The sequence below is a fragment of the Staurois parvus genome, unplaced genomic scaffold, assembly GCF_062004578.1.
Source record: "Staurois parvus isolate SC_StPar_1 unplaced genomic scaffold, SC_StPar_1.0 ptg000287l, whole genome shotgun sequence".
Taxonomy (NCBI): Eukaryota; Metazoa; Chordata; class Amphibia; order Anura; family Ranidae; genus Staurois; species Staurois parvus.
This window is the reverse complement of record NW_028318083.1, coordinates 20,826,107-20,851,771: the sequence shown is the minus strand read 5'-3', so window position 1 is coordinate 20,851,771 and position 25,665 is coordinate 20,826,107. Positions and strand designations below refer to the sequence as shown.

Sequence of the window (25,665 nt, the reverse complement as noted above, 5' to 3'; positions counted from 1 at the left end):
TTTTCTAGACCACCAAGCATGCTTATGACTAAGGAGTTCTATGTGAGGATGCTATAATATAGCAGTATAGGTAGTTTTTAAGGGTTTCAAATTTTAAAGAAGTAAATGCAGAATTATGTGTTTCCTTTAAGGGTATGGTTAACCAACAATAGGAAGGAAGTTTTGTATATTGAGCTTTCAAAATGTCATGACCCATAAAAGAAATTTAGAATGTCACCTTTAATAGAAACATTCACCTTGAAAAAAATCACTGGGGGTGCTGGTATCACTATAACTATCAGCATGTGAGGTTTGCCCTTATGATTGGTGTGCATCTTTCTTTAGGAAACTAGTGTAAAGTTACTTTAGAATAATGAGTATGACCAAATGAAGACTGGCACATTTTGTTGTGGCTATGTGTGTATAGGTGTGATTCAGTTATAGAAAAAAATATCAGAAACAACAGATCCAACATTTAGCTACTCGTACAAGTGCTTGGTGTCCAGGTAAAGCAGCAACAGTCTGTGTATTGCATCTCTTCAGTCTTTGGAAAACTCAGCCATATTTGGCATATATTGTTTTAAAATTGCTCTATAGGTAGTCAAATGTTGCACATGGATGGTAAAACATATGGCTGCAGTTTATAGTAGACAGAAAGCAACACCACCATTTACAGAAGCCAAGAAAAATAAGACTTCCATCTCAGTAAACCACTCTTCCTGAAGCAGCTGAAGTGGAACTAAATCCAGAAAATGAAAACACCTTATTTTAAACTCCAGCATTCACTGACTTGGGTTGTGGGATGGATTTTTCACAGAAATACAGTGCTGAAAAGCTTTCTGAATGTTTACATCTGAGTGAACAGAGCTAGATTGAATTCCAGTAAAAAGTAAAACTGTACCAGTCACTACAACACTTAAGGATTAGTTGTACTTTATAGGGAATATTATCATTTAACATTCATTGCAATATTTTGGTATGTTTTGCCAGAATTATACATGGTCAAGGGTATTAAAAGGTGACTTCCAAAACCCAAAACGTTTATTATTGAATTGAATGTAGTAATACAGTACATTCACAGTTGTGTGTATAAATGTGAAAAAAATGTTTATACATTAGAACATACAGTATTTACCCCCCTTCCTGATTGGGCTATTTTTTGAGATAGGGCTCTGCGTAACTTTAACTGACAATTGCATGGTTATGCAATGCTGCACCCAAATGAAATGTATGTCCTTTTTTTTATCACAAATAGAGCTTTCTTTCAGTGGTATTTGATCACCTCTGTGTTTTTTTTTGTGCTTTAAAAAAAGACCGACAATTGTGAGAAAAAAACAATATTTGTGACTTTTTGCTATTAAACATGTCCAGTAAAAAAAATTGAAAAAATACAATTTTGTCATAAACATAAATTTAGTTATAGCGTCTACAAATGGCAGTATAGATACTGGATTTTTTTTTTTTAAATACTAGTAATGGTGGCGATCAGTGACTTATATCGGGACTGCGGCAGGCATTCTGACGGGGGGGGACTGACTGTCACTGACATCCCCAGTGACACCAATAACAGTGATCAGTGCTAATAAAAAGCACTGACACTGTACTAATGACACTGGGCAGGAGGGGTTAACATCTGGGGCGATAAAGGGTTAACTGTGTGCTGTGTTATGTTTTACTGTGTAAGCACATTGCTTTGTATTGCTCTGCTATGAAGGAGCTGACAGGGGGGAGAGATCTATATTGTTTCCATACAAGTCTCTCCCCCATCGGTGATGCACGGTGATCAACAACTGAGGCCTCCAATAGCGGCACAGGGCACACGCACAGCTCGCTTGCACCTCCTACCCAGAGATGCAAAATCACGCATATATAGATGATTTTGCACACGCCTGCCACCCTGTAGCAGTATTTCTGCTATAGCGCGGCGGGAAAGCGGCTATACAGACAGTGAATTATTAAATATTATTTTCATATCAAAATTGTACATATAGATTTCATTCACTCATAGTTACTTAAAATATAAAGCAAGTAGATCATAAAAGTATTGAGCCAAAATTAGCAAAAGATGGTATAAAGGACAAAGAAATATATAAGAAGAAAAAAGACTTGGGATCGAAACACAGAGAAGCAGAAAGGTGAGAGGAGAAAAAGAATCTGTTCATACTTGTCCACTCAAAGTGCCATCTACCCAGGGGAAAAGTGCTTTACTGGTCTTTAGGAAAGCCAAATACATATTTAAATTGTATACCTTGCTCTCAAAAAAATATTTTCAGTTTGGCTTACAATACTGTCCCTTGGCTGGCTGTATAAAGCAACTCCGTTTTTAAAGTGTTATTAAACCCTCTGAAATTAAAATCACATAGAAGATTTACTAAAACAGGAGAACTCAGAATCCTGGTGTTGCTGTGCATGGTAGCCAATCCGCTTCTAACTTCAGCTTGTTCAATTAGGGTTTGGCAATAAAACCTGGAAGCTGATTGGTTTCTATGCATACTTGCACCAGATTTTGTACTCTAGTTTTAGTAAACCCCATAGTGTTGCATGCCTCAACACTTACAGTGCCATGTGTGATCTGTGTCTTTCCTTAAAAGCTTGTCCTTCCTTTTTTTCACTCTGGCAATATCCTTGCTTCCTAGGTTCCTGTTTTCAGGTGACTCCATCTTCTTACAGGTTCTCATGGAGCTATCCTGTGCATGCATGCTCTCTCCTAACCCTGCAGACTACTCCCCCGGGGCTGCAAGCATCCACAGTAACACATGGTGAGGTGTAGGGTGGAGAGACATCCCCCCAGCTCTCTTCTCCAAGCAGTTGATGGGCACCAGTTGGAGCCCACATTGTTCTTTCTTTTTCTCATTAACAAGTTATATTGATTTTCATTTATATATATATATATATATATATATATATATATATATATATATATATATATAAACAGTAGATGAAAGAGGAACACAAAAGAAAGAGGGAGCACATCGATGGTGAAATCTGCATAATAATGTCACATAGCAACAGTGGGGAGGCCACTGTACATTTGGAGAAAGGTGGGACGTGGGTGCCACACTGCCTCGAACACAGCAGTCGAACAGGCATGTAGAGCAGTAAAGTATTCCATCTGTCTCACATCAGCAATAATTTTAAACAGTTGGCATCGATGGAGGTATAGAGGATAGCCAACACATAGGAATGCTTCTTCTAGCTGCAGTCAGAATATGCGTGGTGAGTTTCCTGGCCATTTTAGGAAGACCTGGGAATGGCAGGCTCAACAAAAAGTATAGGGGCTCATTCTTTCTGAATTAGTACGATGGGGTGCGCAGGGTGCGCACTCCCCTACCTAGATGTTTGGGTAGCGGCATTGTGAGACCTTGAGCCAGCCGCAAGGAGCAGTCAAAAACCTAAGTGGTTCTGCAAAAATTAAAAGAAAACTGACATGTTTCAATGTGTTAATTGAATGTGTTTATTTAAAAATGTTGAGTGTTTAGTTGTACTTTAGCCACACTTCCTTTATTGTGGTAGTGCCAAGCACTGTGTACTCTAGTTGTCCCATGCATTACAACCTCTGCCTAGTAATTGAGTAGGAGTCTATGCAGTTGCAGCTGTATTACTGTGGTTCTGCCAAAAAGAAAGCACCTTTACACATCTATATGAAAAGTTAGCTGCGAGGACTGCTGGGACAGGTAGCTAAATAAACTGCAATGACATCACCAGCAGGAATTATGTTCACGTTTAACATACTTCTACAGATCAGATTTTTATTAACCGTTGAACACTTTTACTCCAGGTTCCATCCATATTTTTTAAGGGAACCAGGAGCTTAGTTTTAAATAGGACTATATTATTTTGACTTATGTGACTACAAGACCACATTTTAGGAGCCATTTCAACAGAAATCTAGGAAATTCTAGAGGATTCACCATTTGTTTCTGCCACTGTAATAATGTGCAGTCCCCAGAAAAATATATTACAATCACAAATCAACTATTATTAGCATGGGAATTATTGTTTTGCAGATTACATTATTGTTACGTGTGTGGACAGGATGCAATCTATGTTTCTGTATTTAAACGATTGGCCAGCTAATAAATGAACAATGTTTTATGGAGACCTGATTTATGAAGACTAAGTTGAGCTCTGGTTTCACTTGGCACCACATCCTACTAAAAATAACAGTGCATACAGTGTTTTCACATTGATTCTACAAATTCTATTGCTTTTTCCTCCTGGTTTGAAACCTTACCATAGTCTGCAGACATGGGTTAAATAACTAATTCTGAATGCTGTCATGCTTCTATTTAAACATTGTAGCGCTCTGATTATTTATTTATTTAATTCTTTATCTAAGGAAAGACAAAGATTACACAATTACAATGTCCAGAGTTCTATCAGCTCTAGGCAATTCAGACACAGCTGAGAGAGTATGTAACAATGAAAAACAGAAAAATACACAGTCACGTGTAACTCAGAGGACAAGCCACAGGGTCAAAGGCCTCTATCAAAGAATGTATTATTCCAAACAAAGGCGCTAAACTGTAAAAGAATGGAGGTGAACCCCAATGTGTTCGGTATGGATCCCTAGTTAGCTGGCCACCAAAAGTCAAAACCCACTATCTACCATAGAAACATTTTACATATTTTGAATAATAAAAGGATGAAATAATTCACCCAGAAACAAAAAAGAAAGGGGGGAAGGGGTTCTCCAGGTCTTTTATTAGTATCCTTTCTCAAGCTGACAATGCACTATAAGCATTTTGTACATTCCTGATGAACTGGCCAAAAATTTAACTCTGTGGATGGCACTTTTTTGCCCAACATCCTCCAATTGAATGATCCAGATAGAAAGCTTTCAGCTGAACAGCCGCTGCAGGAAATTATAGCTGGCTGGCCACAGTAAACATGCTGGCTCCGTGGACCCGAAGACTGGCAAATAATTGGTTTGGGTGAACACGGCCCTGGACCGGTGAGTCTACTTTCATTAAAAGTCAGCAGCTACAGTATTTGTAGCTGCTGACTTTTATTTATTTATTCTTTCAAACAGGGCAAAGAATTGCTTTTAGGATGTATGGCCAGCTTTAGATCAGAGGAGAGGAAACTGTAGCTAGCCTTGTCATGTCCTATATGTATCGATGTTTTGTAAGGGCCTGTTGAATGATTAGAGGTTTTCCTAATAATTGCCATCTGTTGACTGTGGGTGGTGCTTCCCTTCTTACTGTGTTTGTAGCCATGATGCTGTTTTTATATAATATTTTAGTTGCTTATGCATCTTACTATTAGCTTCAAGAGTAGTTGGTACGTTGTATAAAGCAGACATACCTTTTGAATTGTTTCCAGCTGGTCATCTGTGTGCAGAGTATGCAATTATTTATCCAATTTTCTCATACTGATTGAGAGGACTCTAAAGTCAGAGGGCACTTGACAAGTGAAGACACAACACAGAGCTTGGACTCTAGCCAGAGCAAGGAGTTGGGGTTAGATCATGGGGTTAAGTGATAACAATGAGTATGTTGTTAAATACTGTGATCACTACTTCTGGCCTAGTAGCTGTGTACATGTATAAATAAGATTTAATTGCCGCTGTTTCGTTTTCAGCTAAGCAATGAAACTGCTGCCAAGTACATTACTAGGGATGGAAAGGCGGTTACAAATGAGAAATGGCTAATAATTTGAGATTCAAAGAAAAGTATAAATGTCAATACAGCATTGGGCTATAAGGAGTTTTTTTTTTCTTCATCTGTCTCGATTAGTGACATTAATTATTATATCATTATAATATACATACAAACACATGCAAAATTTGTATTTCATCCCTGATCTCTTCCCATGATCATATATATGACAGAATGTTGTTGTCACCTGTATTATTTTAGCATCATATGGCTTGATAACGTTTAGTAAATATTAAATAAATAAATTAAATGTGTAATAAATTAAAGCATTGGAATAAAGCATTCAACATTTGGGGAATTTTAGTTAGGGTTACACGTTCATTTTCAGTGTACACCGATTCCTTCCTTGCCATGCAAACAAAGCTGTTTATAGCTGTTCGTTTTAATTGTGCTTTGATAGTCTCTGGATTGTTTATCCCATGGACAACTGTGCATTTGTGATATATTCTTTAAATGGCATTACAGTTAATGTCTGTGCATGATAATATATGTTTGCAGTTTAAAACCACATGCAGATACTAAATTCTTCAAAACAAAGCATTTATTATAAATCTGCAGTCTTATTTACAATCTGAATAAAAAAGGACATTCATAGTCATTTTAAATATAAATAGTTATGTATTTGAACACAGTTTAAGGGGAATGTGTACGATTTTAGGTGTATGTCTAAAAATCAGCATGATGTACAGTAGGTATGTTTATGTGTGTGTGTCTGTGTTAATGTGCTGGGAAAAAAATAGTTTGTATTTTTTGTAAATATTAATGTACACAGGGCAGCTTTATTTGCTCCTCACGTGAAGGCTTTTTCTGTTTTGCAGTGGTACACAGTGGTTGTGCTTTACTATTCCTTCTCACAATTTAGTGATAAGTCAGTTATGTAATTGAAAGCAATGCCCTCCTCATGTGGCTATTTTAACTGAGCTGGTGTCAGGCAGGGAAACCAAATGAGGCTCAGATAAATGCAGAGTTCCGTCTAGTGGTTAATCTTCAAATCTCTAGATTTGTAAGTCACATAAAAAATGTAATAAATTGAAATAGGTGCTTACTAGAAATACATTCCATCCCCTTCAAAGTAATTTATTATTTTGATGTGTTTATCTACAGTGGATCTAAAAAAAATCTACACACCCCTGTTAAAATGTCAGGTTTTTGTGATGTAAAAAAGTGCGTCATTTCAGAACATTTTACACCTTTAATGTGACCTATAAACTGTACAACTCAGTTGAACAGCAAACTGAAATCTTTTTAGGTGGAGAGAAGTAAAAATACAAAACTAAAATAATATGCTTGAATAAGCGTGCACACCCTGAAACTAATACTTTGTTGAAGCACTTTTTTGTTTTTATTACAGCACTCAGTCTTTTTGGGTATGAGTCTATCAATATGGCACATCTTGACTTGGCAATATTTGCACACTCTTCCCTGCAAGAACACTCCAAATCTGTCCAGATTGCAAGGGCATCTCCTGTGCACAGCCCTCTTTGGATCACCCCCACAGATTTTTGATCAGATTCAGGTCTGGACTCTGGCAGGGCCATTCCAAAATTTTAATCTTCTTCTGGTGAAGCCATTCCTTTGTTGATTTGGATGTATGCTTTGGGTCGTTGTCATGCTGAAAGATGAAGTTCCTCTTCATGTTCAGCTTTCTAGCAGAAGCCTGAAGGTTTTGCGCCGATATTGACCGATATTTGGAACTGTTCATAATTCCCTCTACCTTGACTAAGGACCCAGTTCCAGTTGAAGAAAAACAGCCCCAAAAGCATGATGCTGCTACCACCATGCTTCTCTGTGGGTATGATGTTCGTTTGGTGATGTGTAGTGTTGTTTTTTTGCCAAACATATCTTTTGGAATTATGTCCAAAAAGTTCAACCTTGGTTTCATCAGACCATAAGACATTTTCCCAAGTGCTTTTGAGAGACTGCAGATGTGTTCTTGCAAAATTTAGCCGGGCTTGGATGTTTTTCTTCATAAGAAAAGGCTTCTGTCTTGCCACTTTAACCCATAGCCCAGACATATGAAGAATACGAGAAATTGTTGTCACATGTACCACACAGCCAGTACTTGCCAAATATTCCTGCAGCTCCTTTAATGTTGCTGTATGCCTCTTGGCAGCCTCCCAGACCAGTTTTCTTCTCGTCTTTTTCATCAATTTTGGAGGGATGCCCAGTTCTTGGTAATGTCACTGTTGCACCCTATTTTCTCCACTTGATGATGACTGTCTTCACTGTGTTCCATGGTATACCTAATGCCTTGGAAATTATTTTGTACTCTTCTCCTGACTGTTACCTTTTAACAGCGAGATCCCTCTGATGCTTTGGAAGCTCTCTGTGGACCATGGCGTTTGCTGTAGGATGTGACTAAGAAAATGTCAGGAAAGACCTACTAGAACAGCTGAACTTTATTTGGGGTTAATCAGAGGCACTTGAAATGATGGCAGGTGTGTACTGACTCCTATTTAACATGATTTTGAATGTGATTGCTTAATTCTTAACACGGCTACATCCCCAGTTATAAGAGGGTGTGCACACTTATGCAACCACACTGTTTAAGTTTTTTTTATGTTCACCCCCACCTCCTAAAAGATGTCAATTTGTTTTTCAATTGAGTTGTACAGGTTATAGGTCACATTAAAGGTGGAAAAAGTTCTGAAATGATTTATCTTTGTCTCATTTTTTTACATCACCGAAACCTGACATTTTAACAAGGGTGTGCAGACTTTTTATATCCACTGTATGTATGTGAAGGGCCTGCACACCTAAGCCAACTGTCGTGGGCCTCTTCCCTCCCACCCCTCTTGGCTGGTGAGCCTTCCTATCACACTAATAGGATCAGACATCATAGCCATAAAAAGAACACTTGAGCCTAGAGAGGGAGAGGCTGAAAGAGACACGTTGGCCACTTTGTGTCTATACTCCTTAGATCTAATGTTAAAAGGGGTATAGAAATCCTCTGCCTTTTTCTGCTGGAAGTTCAGTTGTAGGAATACAAATACTTGTTTTCGTGTTGTGAATAATTAGTTTTCTATTATCACAATTATTCAGTAATGGTAAACTAAATAACTTAATCATAATCCTTTTTGGCTTTTTCTAGGATGACAGTGATGGTATCCCATGGTCAGAAGAAAGGGTGGTGCGCAAGGTGCTATACCTGTCTCTCAAAGAGTTCAAGACAGCGCAGAAGAGACAGAGCGATGACTGTATTAATGGGAGTTTTAAAACTCCAAAAGGTGAGTCAGGCACGAACATATTTCCACATCAGTTCACAGTTCTGCCTCGGTTAACATCTGTCAGACACATCTCTTTCCACTTAACCCCAATTAATTCAACCTTCATATAATATTTTTACTTTGGACCAACTGCTAAATAAATTTAAAGCTTTCTAGAAGATATGACTATTTATTCAGCAGGAAAAACAGTAGTTGCTTACCTGTGTTTCTAGTGTTTAACCTGTTAGTGCCTAAATGATGTGTTATTTTAGCAGCCTCTAACCACAGTGGGTTTTTGGCATCCAGAAATTGCTGTCAGCTTGTTGAAACACAGGCACATTGTGAAGCCAAACTGTTTTGACAGATACAAAATAAGGCTTTATTCTTGTTTGTCCAGAAAGCTACCCCTCAGTTTGCCCCACTTCACACAAGTCTGTGGGAGCAACGGTGCCAGCACATAGTTATGACAGGCCTTACCACTGAAACCAGTGAGGAAATTGGCAGGAGAACTTCCCAGTGATAATTTTTTTATAGTAGAAGTATGGAAGTTCAGTATATTAATAATTATAAGGATTCCTAATCGCCATTCCACACAAAATATTTTTTTCTCTATGAAATTTGTATAGCACAGAGTATATAGTTTGCTGGGATGAAACAGTGGGATTCTATTCTTAATTTTGTTCTTCTAGCATTGCACATTGTTTCTCATTCTAGAGATATTAGTTGAATTCATTGAATGTAGATTGGTATTATATTACTAAGTTAAAGCTGTGTGAATTGTGTTTTTCGGATAAAGTAAGTGTTATAGAGGTAATAATTATTCTGGAAAAAATTCTGCTGTAGGTTTCCTTTAGTGTTGGTTTTGTGACAAGAAGCCTTTACTTTTTGATTGTGTTCTCTGTTGATAAGAATTCAGATTGGCTGATTGTACCTTCAGCAGAGATCATGTAACAAACTTCCTAGGCTTTTCTTCATCTAACTAGCACTGCAGGAAGCTTAGTACAGCATTATCTTATGGAAAGTAATAAGCCATTATTACTCTTTATTCTTTCCAAATCGGTGAACTTGGTGCTAATTTAACCTTTTTACTATAGATGTCTTGCTCAAAGTAGTTCTTTGATTGTAACCTCTTGGTGGGAGCAATATTGCTTGGTTTGGACCTCAAATTTCCTTGTACTCATTGCTGATAATATCCCTGACTCCGGAGATGAAATCTTAGCTAGTGCACTCTTTGCTGAGCTCTCTTACCCTAAACATGAACCTTAAAAGGAATTGTGTGACTGCCATACATTCACATCTTACATTGGGGAAAATTATTTCATATCCTGCAGATTTTGTAAGTTTGCCTACTTACAAACGAGGGGTCTATAATTTTTATCATAGGTGTATTTTAAATCATAGAGACAGAATATCAACCAAAAATCCAGAAAAAACACATTATACAAATGTTATAAATTGAGTTGCAGTTTAGTGAGTAAAATAAGTATGTGATCCCCTACCAACCAAGAATAATCCTGGCTCCCACAGACTGGCTATGTGCTCATATGTTACACAGATTAGTCCTGTCCGTTTAGGAAGGTGCTCCTAATGACAACTCGCTATGTGTACAAAAGACACCTGTCCACAGAATCTCATTCTTCACCATCATGGGCAAGACCAAAGAGCTGCACAATGCTGGAGTGGGCTACAAGACCATCAGCAAGAAGCTTGGTGAGAAGAAGACAGCTGCTGGAGCAATTATGCACAAATGAAAGAAATACAAATAACCATCAATCACCCTTGGTCTGGAGCTCCCGTTCAATATTTTGCCTCATGAGGTAAGGATGATCATGAAAAAAGTGAGGGATCAGCCCGGAACTACACGGGAGGAGCTTATGAATGATCTCAAGGAAGTTTGGATCACATTTACCAAACAAACCATTGGTAACACAATACGCTGCCATGGATTGAAATCCTGCAGCACCCGCTAGGTCCCCCTTCTCAAGAAGGCACATGTACAGGCCCATCTGAAGTTTGCCATTGAACATCTAAATGATTCAGAGAAGGCTTGGGAGAAAGTGCTGTGGTCAGATGAGACCAAAATTGAGCTCTTTGGCATTAACTCAACTCGCCTTGTTTGGAGGAAGAAAAATGCCAACCCTAAGAACACCATCTTTACAGTCAAGCACGGAGGTGGTAACATTATGTTTTGGGGCTGTTTCTCTGCTACAGATACAGGCCGACTTTGCCCCATTGAAGGACCAATGGATGAGGCCATGTATTGTAAAGTCTTGGATGAGAACCTTCTTCCCTCAACCAGAACATTGAAGATGGGTCGTGGATGGGTCTTCCAGCATGACAATGACCCAAAACATACCGCCAAGGCAACAAAGGAGTGGCTCAAAAAGAAGCACATTAAGGTCATGGAGTGGCCTAACCTGTCTCCAGACCTTAATCCTACAGAAAATTTGTAGATCGAGCTTAACCACTTCCAGTCCGGACACTTTTACCCCCTTCCTGTCCAGGCCAATTTTCAGCTTTCAGTGCTATCACACTTTGAATGACAATTGCACAGTCATGCAATACTGTACCCATATGAATTTTTTAGCATTTTTTTGAGACAAATAAAGCTTTATTTTGGTGGTGTTTATTCACCACTGGGATTTTTATTTTTTTTGCTATGTAAATTAAGAAGTCCAAAAATTTTGAAAAAAAGGGTTTTTCTTATAAAATTTTGCAAATAAATAGTATTTCATCATAAATCTTAGCCAAAATTTATTCCGTTATATTTTTAGTAAAAAAAAAATAACCAAAATTAGTTTATAACCAACAATTATAATTTTTAAACTTTTTTTTTAATTTTTTTGTATTTTTTTATATTTTTTATTTATAATTATTTTTTTTTAACATACTGTTACCCTAGCAGTACAGTGTCACCATGGTGACACTGTACTACTTGTGGGGGGTGATGAAGATTTTTTTTTTTTTTACACTAATTGCTTTTATACCCATAAAGGATGTAAAAGCAATCATTTCTCCTTCTATCTAGCTGCATTCTTGCAGCCATTGAGAACTAGTGAGTGAGCTGTGATTGGTCACAGCTTGTCACATGGTACAAGGCTGTTGTGAATAGCCTTGTACCATGTGACCTCTGTGATCATTCACAGATTTCACACGTAGTAAGCAATGATGTCACAAGTGACATCTTGCTTACTACTCTGCATGTGATCACTGATTGGCCAATCAGTGATCACATGATCGGGACGTCGTACAGAGATCCCGTCCGACGATTGGTGTTCCACTGTGTCCGGATGACACAGCGGGCACCAGATCGCGGTGCTGCTCGCTCCCAGGGAGCGCGCACAAGCAGGGTGCGGGGAGGCCATTTATAAATGGCCACCTGACCCTGCACTGCCACCATCCAGCTGTTTATATACAATGGCCGGACGGGAGGTGGTTAAACTTTGAGTTGCCAAGCAACAGCCAAGAAACCTTAGGGATTTAGAGAATATCTGTAAAGAGTTGACTAAAATCCCTCCCTGAGATGTGTGCAAACCTGGTAGCCAACTACAAGAAACGTCTTTCTTCTGTGCTTGCCAACAAGGGTTTCTCCACCAAGTATTAAGGCATGTTTTGCTTGGGGATCAAATACTTTTAATAACTCACTGAACTGCAACTCAATTCATAACATTTGTGTCATGTGTTTTTTCTGGATTTTTGGTTGATATTCTGTCTCTATCATTTAAAATACACCTATGATAAAAATTATAGATACTTAATTTCTTTGTAAGTGGGCAAACTCACAAAATCTGCAGGGCATCAAATAATTATTTTCTCCATTGTATTAGATAACCAGCATCATAAAATAATCTAAGGTGGAAATCCTCATCCCATTTTCTGTTCATTACTGCTAATACAGCAGAAAGAAGAGTCAAAGTCAGCTTTGCAATTGTAGGCTATTTTCTGATATGCAATAAATAGTTCTTACAGTATATTTGACTGATGAACAGAATGTTATGCATAGATCATTTCAGAAAGATCAAATATCTCTGTGTATAGCCAGTTTCTATTCTTTATACGGATTAAAGGGGAGGCATGTAGGCCTATTTTTTAAATTAAAATGCAGTTGGGCATTCATACTGTACATAGTGTTGTGGGGAGACCATACAGCAACAATACAGTTCAATACAAAAGGGATTTGAGGACCCTGCTCCTTGGAGCTTACAATCTAGGAGGTCTATAGCTTTGGATAGGCTCCAGAAAAACTCTATTAGAAGGGACCATAGTTTCAAATACAAGGTTGGACTATGCTGTGCAACTTTTTTGTTTCCACCGCTTTATTTAAAAACTCGTTTAATATTGGTTTATTACATTGAAAAACTTTGTTGCTGTTCTAGTGTGCATTAGAGCTAGTGCTGACCTGATTTGCCCTTAGAGATCACTGCAGCTGAATGAGGAATACTCTGAACCAAGTTATTTGTCCTCATCTTTGGCTCAGTATAAATAACCAGGCCTGCAAGTCATAAATCAGTGCAAAGCGTCTGCCAACACCTATTACCATTTAAGTACACTGGAATGTATGCATTATTTCAGGGGCTTCAGTAGTATTTACATACAAAGATTTATGGATCTCTTGCCAGTGAAATTACATTACAAAGTGGAGCCACAAACAATCCCCTTGGTTACTATAACAAAGTGCAGACTCTTGTCTGGTTCTCAAGTTTGTAGCAGTGATATTATTGAGAGGATGAGGCTAATCTTAAAGGATAAGTTACCGTTTTGGGAAAAAAATTAATGCACATTTTTTTGCAGGTAAACAATTTGCATTTATATATTTTTTTTCTTATGAGCCTGCAGAGCATTGCACCCGTGATCAGCAGATCATGGGTGCAATATCGGGCTCCTGCAGATTCTCAATATAGCTGTCTGCCTGTACCTCCTGTGTGGACAGGCAGTCACTGAAGTCCAGAAGGATCAATGAACTTTGAGTGCACTCATTAGCACCCTAACAGTTCATTAGAAGCTGCAAGCCATCTGCCGGGGTGGTGACTGGTACTTGTACTTTATTTATTCACAGATAGCTGTGAATAAATGACGCGGCTGTGTGGGCAGAGCACCAACACCAACCGATCATAAGCAAAAGGAAAAAAATAAACGTGACAGTGAAGCAAATCCAATTCAACAACTTAACTATATACGTACACTATATACAAATGGAGAGCAGCTGACACAAATGGGATTAAGCAGTCCTGGGACTGGAAACAAGGGGGGCAGAGATAAGGTAACAGGATGGTGGATACAAGGTACAGTAGAAAGGCAGGATCAACAAGCAGGAATATGGTTAGTGAGTAGAACAGAGGAAGGACTTAATACCCACCCAGCATCATGTGAAGACTAATTGCTAGGAACTGGTGGCAGCTAGGAGACACCCACTGATGGATACTGAAACTAACTATAACCTTCAGGTCTGAGAACCACAGTGCCACCAGCAGGCGAACCAGTTCCTGACAAATTCAAACACACAGTTTCAAAACCTACAAAAATATTTGACAAAGCTTTGTAGTAAAGTAGTGAAGTAAAAAAACAAAGTTGCTGTATGTGACGATTGCGGCGTCAGACCCCTGTCCTTCTCACCAAACTCATGACCGAAGGACTAGCCAATCTAAAACCGCGCTGTCACGTGCGTAACAATGCCATGCCCAGCTGCACCCTGCACAAAGATTTTCCAGCTAATGGACCACAGTCTGTGTACCGGCAGCCTGGAAGCGATTGTTACTGGGTCAGGTTAATTACGCAATTAACCAATCACACTGCCACCACCTCCTTTTTGTATAGAGAAAGAGGAAACTCGGCAATATCAGCAATACCACTATGATGGTTGAAATAATTATCTGTATACCACTGTCACCACAGACAGGTTATACAGAGGGTTAAACACACACAGTAGCGCTATTTAGAGGCAGGAATTCGTAGTTTGCATTAAAGGCGTTAGAAACAGTTCAACACTTTCAGAAAGTAAGATTTATTACTAAAAGTGCAATAAAAATATTTACAGAAAAAAGATGTAACCAATATATATATAAATATACAGAGAACAATAGCACAGTAAAGAGAAAACAGAAAGGGGGTTAAAGTACTTGCCAATCAGCCTTGGTTTAAGCAGTTTCAAGTCTTGTGAGCTCAAAAAGGATTTCTTGTCTCGCACTGTCAGTTTCGATGTTAAACGGGAGACTCTTCTTTCTCTCACACACACTCCAAGCATAACAGCCTTTTTCTAGGATCTCAGCAGGGTGTCTCCTTACAACAGAGAACCAATTGCCTTATTTGGGGAGGGGTGTTGGGTGGAGACCTAAGTTATAACCAGAAACTCTCGTAGCTTATATTTTGGCCCATAACTTTTCCCAGGTGCATGTAACATTCCACCCACGGGTTGATTAATATGCAGAATCGTCTGCTGAAGATGTACATAAGAACTAGAACATACCATCTGGGATGATTAAGGAGATTTTATTTTCTGCTCTCCTGTTGATCTCAGCTAGGGAATGTAATATACAAAACGATTTGTCTTAACGTGACCAATCTGAAGATATGCCTGTTTTTTGTGTAAGCCCCTCATATTCCAAGATATGAAATCATAGGGGGAAAATGGATGAGCAAAGAGAGGGAGAGAGATCTACAAGATGGAGGGTTGGAGCAAAATGGTTGAACCAAGTCCATCTCTGTGGGTACGATTGCTACACTGTACACTGACTCTTATTCATGATCTAGGATAACTGGTGGGGGGCTCAGGATCAGAAAACAGACTGGGGCCCATTGTTCAATTTATTCACCACTGTACAGCACTAACATGAAAATATTGTATTCTGATATGTACTTAATGACAGTATACAGTATCTGAATTCCTTTTTTGTATTTGTTTTACTTATATTTTTGTCCACATTATGCTAATAAAGCTGTCCAGCAAAAGAAACACAAGAGTCCACTGACTCTGTAGCCCTCAAATACAGTTTTATTGTTAGATGAGGTAAATAGAATGCAAATAGGACTGATCAGACCAATTAGCTGCTTGGAACACGTGCATTTCAGTACTTGAGACAGCACACAGAGCATATACACATTGCACTTACGTGCACACCTGTACTCACCCCAATGTAATGAAAACGCTATGTCCAGTTTGGCAAGTGAACAGTAGGAAGCAATTTAAATGAGAAAATGTCTGCAGACAAAGAAGTATGCTATAATGAGATGTTTTCTTATTCAGTTTGCATTTTGTGTCTGACAACATAGTTTCATTAATGTCATATTTAGATCATAATAGGTCCTTCAAAGCATTGCCAGATTTAGTCCCTGTAGATATGGTGGTATGTTTAGTTTGGCTTACTCAGAAGATCCTCCTAGATGGCAGTACGATTCTGGCACAACCAAATTGTAACACAGTGTTTCTCCTTGTTTCTGTAGTCTTTCTAAAAACTTTGTCTACAATAAAGAATATTCTAAAACACTATAACTTCATAAGCCACATATCTATTGACACACTCAAATAAATTACATTTGAAATTAGCTGTTATAGAACAGACACACTCTAATAGCATAAAAAAAGGCATCTGAAATAGAAAAAAGAATTTATGTCCATGTGGGCATTCTGTTTCCCGATTATGTCCTTCAACAGCTCTAGATGCCTTCCACTGAAATTGCTTAGGTCAAATTCTAGACTTTCTTAATACTGTCAAAAAAGAACAAACAATATTACAATGAGAATAGTGTTTGAAAACTGCTGTTTGCAGGATAAGACTCAAAGGAGTTGCAATTATGATGCTGTACCGGTTCATCTCAGCTGTTTGTACAAAGCTGCCTCACAGACTTTCCTGGGAGACAGACCTGAGCTTGGAGATCGAGGAGGAAGACTGAAATTCCTGGACCACCAGGGTACATAAAGCTGTAGTGAACATGCCACTAGTAGAGGCTGCTTATAATGTCCCCTCTTGTTTGTACCTAGTGCCCACCAGGCTTGCCGACATTTATGCTGAGACCTCTTGTCTATTGCATAGGATGTGGTTAAATGTGTATTATGTTCCACATCTGATACACTTGCCCTAAAATTGGATGTTTTTGGAAGGATGACTTATGCACCGATTCATTCTTTTATCATTATTGATATCCTTAAGAGCACAAACACAGCCCTTTTAAATGGGCCAATAGGTGACATTCCTAGACACTCTCAGATGCTAATCTTTTACAATTTTCTGACCGCAAAATTATCAATTCTTTAGCGGCTGATATTGCAGTCCGGAAACACAAAATTACTTGGACCATGCCTACCGAGAAAATAGCCAGCATCTTCTGAAACCATTCCACAGGTTTCATTCTTTGTCTCCAAAGTCTTACATATGCCACTTTACAATAAATGCCAATTACATGCATTTGCAGAAATACTTGGGACATTTTTACCACTTGGGGAATTTTTAGAACTTATTCGTATTACCTGCTTATTTAGAAAATTACAAAAGGTAGACTCTAGGCAGACCGGAAACGCATACATTTGGAGTCGCACACCTGTTAAATGGTCATGTTTTACTTCCTGGTGTTCATGTTGTATGCCATGTGTGAAATTACTTTTGATTACCAGTAGTGGTGCACCAAAATGAAAATTCTGGACTGAAACTGAAACCAAAATGGACAGTTTTTTTTTTTTTTTTTTTTTTTTTTTTTTTTTTTTAAATATATATCTTTTATATATAATTGTATTATATTTGACTTTTTAATTAATATCATGGACAATAAATTGGACAGAAAAAAAATGAAGTATATATAAAATTAAAAACCTTAAATATACAGCACAATATTGGCACTTTTTTTTTTTTCATCTGCAAAAACGCTGATAACCCTATTTTCGGACAGCCAATATATAATTTGACCAACGGGTAATTTTTGGCCACCCATATATCGGTGCTTCACTAATTACCAATATCCTAATATAAAAATACCAATAGCCCTGACTTTGTCTGATTTCAAGCACTGCCCTGGGTTTTTTCAGAAAAGCATCATGCGACAAGAGCCACTCCAGGGGCTTACTGAATCTGCCTTACAGGGTTTTTTTTTTTTATAGGTTTTCTTACTAGGCTAGATTTTCATGGAAAGCTTCGACTGTTCCCTTAATTTTATTTATGGGCTAGGTTTGCTTTTGTAGCTGTCCAAAGTATCACAGTGTAGTAGAAATGCCTGTCAAATCATGTCCTTTATCAATTAAAGAAACGAAAAGTAAACGTACAGAAGAGAAATCCAAATCAAATCAATATTTGGTGTGACCACCTTTTCCAGGACTTTGTATTTTTTTTACACTGGAGATAGTCCTTAATGACATTGGCTGTATGTTTGGGGTCATTGTCCTGCTGCAGAATAAATTTGGGGCCATTCACACCCCTTTCTGATGGTATGGAATGATGGACAAGTATTTCTTCGCATGGAGGACACCATTGATCCTGATCAAATCTCCAGCTCCATTTGCAGAAATGCAGCCCCAAACTTGCAAGGAACCTCCACCATGCTTCACTGTTGCCTGCAGACACTCATTATTGTACTGCTCTCCAGCCCTTCATGAACAGCCTCTTGCTATAGTCAAATATTTCAAATTTTAACTCATCAGTCCAGAGCACCTGCTGCCATTTTTCTGCACCCCATGTTCCTATGTTTTCATGCATAGTTCAGTTGTTCAGCTGTGTTTCAGTGTCGGAGGTGTAGATTTTTTGCTGCTGTTCCTCCATGATGACGTCTCTGGGCAGTAGATGGGTGTACCTGGGTCTTACTGATTTCTGTCAGTTCTGTGCTGATGGCACTGCTGGACATCTTCTAATGTTGAAGGGAAGTAAGCATGATGTGACTCATCTGCTGCATTAAGTTTTTTTGGCTGACTGCTTTGTTTATAGTTCCCAACGTTGCCTGTTTCTTTGTTCTTCTTCGGAAGAGCTTGAACAGCACATCTTGAAACCCCAGGCTGCTTTGAAATCTTTGCCTGGGAGAGAACTTGCTGATGCAGTATAACTACCTTGTGTTGCTGTGCTTAGTCTTGCCATGGTGTATGACCTGTGACATGACATTGTCTTTTACTACCTCAACTTAGTAGTAGAGTTCCTCACCCAGTTTTAAGCAGCCTACACAGCTGTTTCTATTTCATTTAATGGCTGTTTCAGAATGTCCGTGGTGTGCGGGACAAAATCAAACGTACAGCAATACTAATGTTCCTCAAAACCCAGAGGGCATATATAATTGCTTTGTTCAAGACCCACATCACAGGCCATCTACAACTGGCCCTAAAATGCCCCTGGGTGGGCTGGGCTTACCACACCACACCACCTGTTCATCTTACTCTCGGGGCGTATCAGTTCTGGTAGCCAATTCTGTTCCATTTGAATTTGTAGGCAATATATATCAGCAGATTGAGACATAGTTGCTTCTTTTGCATGACTGAACCAGTTGTTTTGGAGGGGGTTCTTTGAATAAGAGGTCCTGGAGTACAAAATGTGCGTAGTCCAGTGACAGCACAGTTGTGATCAGGATTCCATAGGCTAGCAGCCATATAGATCGATTTGTTCTTTTGAAGAACTGGATGTACTGTCCCTTTGCTATCTATTGGAATCTAGCTGTTGGCTGTGAGCAGTTAACTGCAAGAAAAATGGTGTTGAGGGCAGAGGAAATACACGGATGAAATTGTGGTGCAAGCAACTAGACTGCAGGGTATAGAGCAGAGACCTATGGGACAGATTGGCCACATACTCACTCTGAAAATGAGTCATTTATGAGAAAAATAAGTATATGCCTGTGTAACAAGGCTGGACGCAGTGCTGAATTGCCAATGACAGTCAGAGGTTTTAGTTGTAAACATTTTGTGCCAGTGAAAGTTAATTTATTTTTGTATGCAGCCTTTTTCAAAAAGGAAATACTCTAAGGCTAGGAGGTGCTGAATCCATACTAGTTAGCAAATAGTAGTTAGTCATATTCAATTGAATTTGTTCTATATGACATTTTGCTGCTAATCTAAACAACGTGTGTCTTCAGCTATAATGAGTGTCAGAAACATACTCCAGCATTTATAGCCACGTTTCACCACTTTGATCCAGTCACATGTTGTGTAAAGGCAGATGATGATTGTCCGAATCCCAACCACGGCACCACCTGCCTGGAGTTTTCATGTTCTCCCTGTGCCTGTGTGGGTTTCCTCTGGGTACTCCAGTTTCCTCCCACACTCCAAAGACACGCTGGTAGGTTAACTGGATCCTGTCTAAATTGGCCCTAGTATGTATGAATGTGAGCTGGGAACCTTAGATTGTATGCCCCTTGAGGGTTAAGGACTGACGTGAATGTACAATATATATATGTAAAGCACTGTGTAAATTGACGGCGCTATATATGTACCTGAAATAAAATAAAAACATGATGGGAGGTGTGGAAAATTTGTAAAACCTACCTGCCCTAATTAATCCAATCACATTGGTGCCATGAATTCTTGTGTTAAGTTTCAAGGCTAAAGTTGTGAAGCTTCCAAGTTCAAGCTATCAGAAAAATAAAGAGAACGGAGCTGAGATTTCAGTGTTTGTGTTGTGAAAATTGAAAGTAAATTTCTCCACAGTGCCTTCAATTGAGGTCAGTGAGGGCTTGTTTCAAACCGCTTTTACAAATTGTCGAGAATATATGAATACTTTAATGTTGTCCATTTGCTGGACAAGTTGTTAGAAAGGTTCGTTTTTTTTCTTTTTGTTTATTTTTAAACAATAAATGTCTTCTACTTACCTGCTCTGTGCATTGGTTTTCCACAGAGCATCCCCAAACTTCCGCTTCTCAGGTCCCCTTGCCACATGTGCATTTTTTTATATGGGGCACCAAAGATGCAGCACTTTTCAAAGTGCGCCACAGCAGCAGCGCATTAATGTGAATAGTTCCATGGGATTTAAAGAGAAATATATTTATTGCATTTTTGGTGCACTTTAAAGCTGCATTTTGACACAGCAAAAGCACATTGTGAAAGGCGCCTAAGATTTTATTGAATTTCTCAGACTATGGGAAAGAAAAAGTATAATTTCGAACCAGGCTAGCTAAGACAACAGGTAGCATTGAATTTAGTTTAAGCTATGGTGCAGTGCTAGTGATAACACTCATAATTACAGTAATATCCAATATTGCAATTCCCATATAGTTCCAAAAAAGTATAACTGAAGAACATTTTTTTTATAACAAACGAATAAATGTCTATAAATAAAATGTCTCTTATCCAAAATGTGTGCGTGTGTGATTTTCTTTCAAAACCATCAAGATGTGCTCTCACCTGAATTATTTGACCCTACACACATACATGGTCAAATGTTTTTTTTTACAATCTCATCTGTTTGAATAAACGATCAATCAAGCGCCATGATGTATTGTGTGCTTCAAAACCTTTTCTTCTATGCAGTCTCTTACACTCAGATAAAAGATATACAAGATAGTGCCTCCAAATAACCAGTTATTTTATATACAAGTAGATACCCTACTCACGTTTACAATTATATTCACTGTGCCTTGTGAGATAGATATAGATACAGTTAGGTCCATATATAATTGGACACAGGCACAATTTGTTTTTTTTCAGGTATTTACCAAAACATATTCAAGCTATAGTTACAGTATCTCACAGAAGTGAGTACGTACACCCCTCACATTTTTGTAATTATTTTATGATATCTTTTCATGTGACAACACTGAAGAAATGACACTTTGCTACAATGTAAAGTAGTGAATGTACAGCTTATATAAGAGTGTAAATTTTCTGCCCCCCTCAAAATAACTCAACACACAGCCATTAATGTCTAAACCGCTGGCAACAAAAGTGAGTACGCCCCCTAAGTGAAAATGTCCAAATTGGGCCCAATGTCTCAATATTTTGTGTGGCCACCATTATTTTCCAGCACTTCCTTAACCCTCTTGGGCATGGGGGTCACCAGAGTTTCACAGGTTGCCACTGGAGTCCTCTTCCAGTCCTCCATGACGACATCACGTAGCTGGTGGATGTTAGAGAGCTTGCGTTCCTCCACCTTCCGTTTGAGGATGCCCCACAAAAGCTCAATAGGGTTTAGGTCTGGAGACATGCTTGGCCAGTCCATCACCTTTACCCTCAGCTTCTTTAGCAAGGCAGTGGTCATCTTGGAGGTGTGTTTGGGGTCGTTACCATGTTGGAAATACTGCCCTGCAACCCAGTCTCCGAAGGGGGGGGGGGGGGAACATGCTCTACTTCAGTATCTCACAGTACATGTTGGCATTCATGGTTCCCTCAATGAACTGTAGCTCCCCAGTGCACTCATGCAGCCCCAGACCATGACACGCCCACCACCATGCTTGACTGTAGGTAAGACACACTTGTCTTTGTACTCCTCACCTGGTCGCCACCACACACGCTTGACACCATCTGAACCAAATAAGTTTATCTTGTGTTGAGTTATTTTGAGGGGACAGCAAAGTAGTAGTATCTTTAAAGGATAAGTTCACCTTTGGAACATGTTACATGTTCCACCTGTTTTTAGGGTGGAATATGTAACATGCTCCCATAGCTGCAGCCATGGCCACTGCCCCCCCCCCCCCTCCCTCTGACAGATAGTATGGGGAGAAGTTTCCCCACACTATCTGTCAGATATGAAAACCTCGTGGCTATGTGGGGCGCCACCCACATGGCCGAGTTCTGTGAATGAGTGCCTACAAGTCCCGGCAGCCTTAGTGGATGTCGGCTTGTAGTTTTCAATGAACTACGACGGCACTGTGGAGCACCATGGTAGTTCATTGAAGCTTCCTGTCAGTATATCTGCTTGACCGTACATTCCATACGGCAAGCAGATATTTTGTCAGGTCTGCAGAAGACCTGCATGGCATCAGCAATCTACTCATCGCTGGTGCAATGCTTTCCCAGGCTCCTTTGGACAAAAGTAATAAATGTATATTTTTTTTACCTGCAAAAGCCCAAAAGGTGAACTTATCCTTTAACTCCTGATACTTCTGGATAGCCTTTACTGCCCCCTCCCTCCCCCTCATGTCTTACCAAGGTGCCTGACTGCTGCCTTTAAGCCTCCAGAACTCAGGGATTAACAACACACAGGGACTCTTGCACACAGTTTCAGGCATTCAAAGTTTCACATGCACCTGGGTGCCTATGGCCGTACAATCAAACGTGTGGGCGTATTTCCCTGCCTAGGAGTCTCAGATGCTGCTTACAGCTGCCCATAGAAATCAGTGGCTTTATGCATGTATACATTAGTACTTGTATATGGACAGACAGGGGCATATGTTCCACGAGGCAAACAAGGCATTTTGCCTTGCTCTGCCTATCATCCCCACACAGCGATCGGAGTGGAGGGCGGCTAGGACCTAGAGCACAGGAGAACCTTCATCATCTGCCTGACCCCGAAGAGGCGAGCAGCAGTGGGTGCAGCATCCACGGTGCCTCCTAGAGCCTAGACTCCATCTCCAACCTCTGCTCTGACATCAACAGCAAAGGTGGCTGGAGGACAGGCTTACTAGGGGCCCGGTGGACGAGGACAGGGGAGAGGAGCAGACAGCCAGGGCACTGATACCTGGGGCATCCGTCTGTCACATCAAAAGGATTAGCTGAAAGGAGTAGAGCACCCCCACCATCACCCAGATGCCCACTGCTGGCCATCCTGAACATCCTGCTGCTGGCATGGAAGGTACTAGACATTCCACACACCTACCTGCGGACAGAGATAGGAACAAGGGGGCACAGGAGGGACTGCAGACAGGGACATGGCTAGGGATCTCTCTCACACCCCGCTCTCTTTCCCACCATCAACCTCTTTCTCTCCTCTCTCTCTTACCCCCTCTCTCTCACCCCCCTCTCTCTCCCCCCTCACCCTCGCTCACTCACCCTCTCTCTCCCTCCCCTCTCTCCACCCCTCCCCTCCCCTCTCTTTCTCTCCCCCCTCTCTTTCTCTCCGCCCCTCCTTTCTCCCCCCCTCTTTCTCAATCCACTCTGTCTCTCTCCCCTCATCACCCCTTTCTCTCTCTCCTCTCAATTCCCCCCTCCCCCCATCTCCCCTCTCTCTTTGTGCCTAGGGCAGCACAAACATAAATACAGCACTGTGGACAGATGACCCTGGACACACACCTAGGTTGAAGAAAACCACAGGGTTATTACTGACAAAAGTCATAATAGCTTTAGCAGCATTGGTAAGAGAAATTTCAGGTAGTTTGTTTGTGAGCAGCCAGAAAAGTGTTACTGGATGACCGTGTTTCCCACCATCAACCTCTTTCTCTCCTCCCTCTCTTACCCCCTCTCTCTCTCCCCCCTCACCCTCGCTCACTCACCCTCTCTCTCTCTCCCTCCCCTCTCTCCACCCCTCTCTTTCTCTCCCCCCTCTCTTTCTCTCCGCCCCTCCTTTCTCCCCCCCCCCTCTTTCTCAATCCACTCTGTCTCTCTCCCCTCATCACCCCTTTCTCTCTCTCTCCTCTCAATTCCCCCCTCCCCCCATCTCCCCTCTCTCTTTGTGCCTAGGGCAGCACAAACATAAATACAGCACTGTGGACAGATGACCCTGGACACACACCTAGGTTGACGAAAACCACAGGGCTACTACTGACAAAAGTCCTAATAGCTTTAGCAGCATTGGTAAGAGAAATTTCAGGTAGTTTGTGAGCAGCCAGAAAAGTGTTACTGGATGACCGTGTTTCCTCAATGTAAAAATATCAAACAGAACTTCCTAATTTACTTTACCATGCTGAAGACAGGAACCATGCCATTTTGTCTGTTGTCACTGACATACCTGCTCACCAGGCCCAGTAATTTAGAGGATTTCAGTCAACTAGAGATGATGAACACTGCACTGGCCCTAGGCAGGCCTTGTAAAGAATGGTTTTTGATTGAAAGTGGAACCAACTTGTACATTTTTACTGTGGCATATGCCTATCCTTTAATCTCAGAGTTTTCAGGGTGGGAAGGAACATCTAGAAAGGACTGCGGTATCATTTGCTTATTACTGTACACAGCGTATAATTATACGCTGTGTACAGTAATAAGCAAATGATACCGAAGTATCATTATCTTTTGCAATTGCAATATCTTGCAATAATTATTTATTGCAAGATAATTTGTACTTTAGATATGGTGGTTTCAGGATTTTAGGTCTTAAAACATATCCTTTCAGGACAGCCTAGGACTTGTAAAGGTGAATATCTAACACAGAGTTTTCTAGTATGAGCTAGGATTGGAATAGTTTAATGACGTTACAGTATTTTGAAGGATAATATTGGGAAATCCTAGGTTCCTTATTTGTAGATACATTCGTGCTGGAGTGCCTTGATTAACCTTGATATGGAAGGCAGTAAAGCTGGCCATACATTATACAATTTTCTTGTACAGTTTTCCTTTACTTGTACTCATGAAAATGCTCCCGATACCTGATACCAATACTTTGCGATGCAATTTGTGCCCATACAAAATGTATGGACGCAAATAGCACCGCAAAGAATAGCATGGAATTTGAACCGTGATGGTATTGACCAATCAAAAGCCATCTAGCCAGTACTGTCATTCCTGCACTGAGAGGAGAAAAAATCACTGGGATTTCAAATTCCCAATTTTTCCTTCTGTGACAGCATGACAAGCTTGAAAGCAACACAGGAGCAGTGGGGAAACCACATGCGATCTGGACAGGAATCGAATTGCATTCCTTTTCAAATCGCATGCTATTCTTTGCGATACAATTTGCGTCAATACATTTTGTATGGACTCAAATCGCACCGCAAAGTATCAGTACTCTGCATGAGCGAGCACTTGACTGAAAGTATCGTTACTTTGACTCACCAATCAT

General features: G+C 39.9%; 1 protein-coding gene across 1 annotated transcript in view; it reads left to right on the top strand.

Moving 5' to 3' along the window:
* Positions 1 to 8,730: 8,730 nt before the first annotated feature.
* The window catches only part of JARID2 (jumonji and AT-rich interaction domain containing 2), a 175,685-nt gene continuing 158,750 nt past the window's right edge, over positions 8,731 to 25,665 (top strand). Inside the window, exon 1 of the mRNA XM_089682296.1 lies at positions 8,731 to 8,866. The gene's annotated coding sequence lies outside the window, so the exon portion shown is untranslated. The remainder of the gene's footprint in view (positions 8,867 to 25,665) is intronic.